General features: G+C 41.7%; 1 pseudogene; it reads right to left on the bottom strand.

Moving 5' to 3' along the window:
- Window positions 1-532: 532 nt before the first annotated feature.
- On the bottom strand, window positions 533-1,104 carry LOC124108860 (interferon alpha-5-like; annotated as a pseudogene).
- Between the last annotated feature and the right edge of the window lie 642 nt (window positions 1,105-1,746).

Below are 1,746 nucleotides of genomic sequence, written 5' to 3'. Positions count from 1 at the left end.
GGAACTGTATGTCATGTTCACCTTGACACCCACAGAACAACTTGCAACTGATTTACACGATGTAAATTTTTAAGTATAGCCTAAATGTAACATTAGTGGGTAAATCAATTATACTATTGATTTTTTGATCAAGTCACAAAATGAAATGTGATGAATTCTTTCAAGAATAAGTGCAAACTTTTCATAATAAAAATTTAAAAAAAGAAACAAAATAAAATGTTGACTAAATATGAAGTATATATTTATTTTATCAGACACAATTTAAAGGCACACCTGATATTATATAAACAAATATCATTAAGATTTAATAAATAGTACAAAATTAAATATTTCAATAAATACATAAATAGATACATCATAAGGGTCCTGGGTAAGGAATGTGATATTTTATAATAGTCCTGAAAATATCTAAAAAATTATTGAGTTTATGTCATGATAACAGCAGGAATGAGAGTCTTTGAAATGGCAGAACTTGTGGGAGTGTGGTAAGGTGTGTTCATCAGTGAGAAGCATTTCCCTGCTGGACCAGGTCTCATTCCATGCCCCTTAGTCTTCCATACAAGTTGGGTGATGAAGAGAAGGATTTCATGATTTCTGCTCTGACCACCTCCCAGGCACAAGGCAGGTATTTCTTCTCCTTCAGGTAGACAGTGATCCTGTGGAAGTATTTCCTCACAGCCCTCAGGGGAGCCTCTTCCACCCCCACCTGCTGGGTCCCACAGGCTTTCAGGTCATCCAGATGCTGATGGAGGCCAGTGAGGAAGGTGTCCAGGAGAGTCTTGTTCCAAGCAGCAAAGGCCTCCTGGGTGCTGAAGAGGTTGAAGACCTGCTGGGTCATCTGGTGGAGGACAGCAACAGCTTGAGCCTTCTGCACCTGCTCACCCTCCAACTGCTTCTAGGGGAAGGCAAAGTCCTTTCTGTAGTTCAGGCAGGAGAAAGTGGGAATTCTCCTCATTTTTTCCAGGAGCATCCAGGTCCCCTCCTCATTTTCTCAGGAGTTTCAAGACCCAGGTTGTGTATCTGAGGCAGGTCACAGCCCAGAGAGCAGGTGGACTTACAGCTGAGCACCACCAGGGCCAGCAGGAAAGCCAAGGGCAAGGCCATTGGGAGTCTTGAAGATGCTGCTGGGCTGCTTGAGATGGGTGGTCTTGAATCTTTGCCTCTAGGTTCTCTGAAGCCCTTGACTTGTTCCTATGTCTTATATAGAAACCATTATACTTTCAAGTTTCTGAATGTCACCCCTGGAACTTTCTACTTCTGTTTTTGCTTTCCTTTATGCATTCACTACATATGCTTAGAGCAGTGTTTCCCAACCAACCATTTTTTCAATATTGATTCTCTGTCCCCTGCCCTGAGACCCCCTTTTAGAATTATTTTCCCAACTGAAACTCCTATTACTTTTTTTTTTTTTGGTACTGGGTATAGAACCCAGAGGTGCTTAGCCACTGAGCCACATCCCCTTCCCTTTTATTTTTATTTTTAGACAGGGTCTCACTAAGTTGCTTAGGGACTTGCTTAGTTGCTGAAGCTGGCCTCCTTCTATTTCAGCCTCTGGAGTCACTGGGATAACAGGTGTGTGCCATCTTTCCTGGCGTCAATGCGGTGGGAGGGGTGTACTAGGAAAGAATAGAGTTACTTTAGATTAAGTAGAGGGGAGTAAATGGAGGGTAGGAAATATGAGGATAAGAAGGATAGTTGAATGAAACAGACATTATTATCTTATGTACATATATGACTGCATGACCA

Source organism: Marmota monax, unplaced genomic scaffold (assembly GCF_021218885.2).
Source record: "Marmota monax isolate L192 unplaced genomic scaffold, Marmota_monax_Labrador192_F-V1.1 WCK01_AAM20220418_F8-fsc00033, whole genome shotgun sequence".
Classification (NCBI taxonomy): domain Eukaryota; kingdom Metazoa; phylum Chordata; class Mammalia; order Rodentia; family Sciuridae; genus Marmota; species Marmota monax.
The sequence above is the reverse complement of the archived record's forward strand: the minus strand, read 5'-3'. Positions and strand labels throughout refer to the sequence as shown.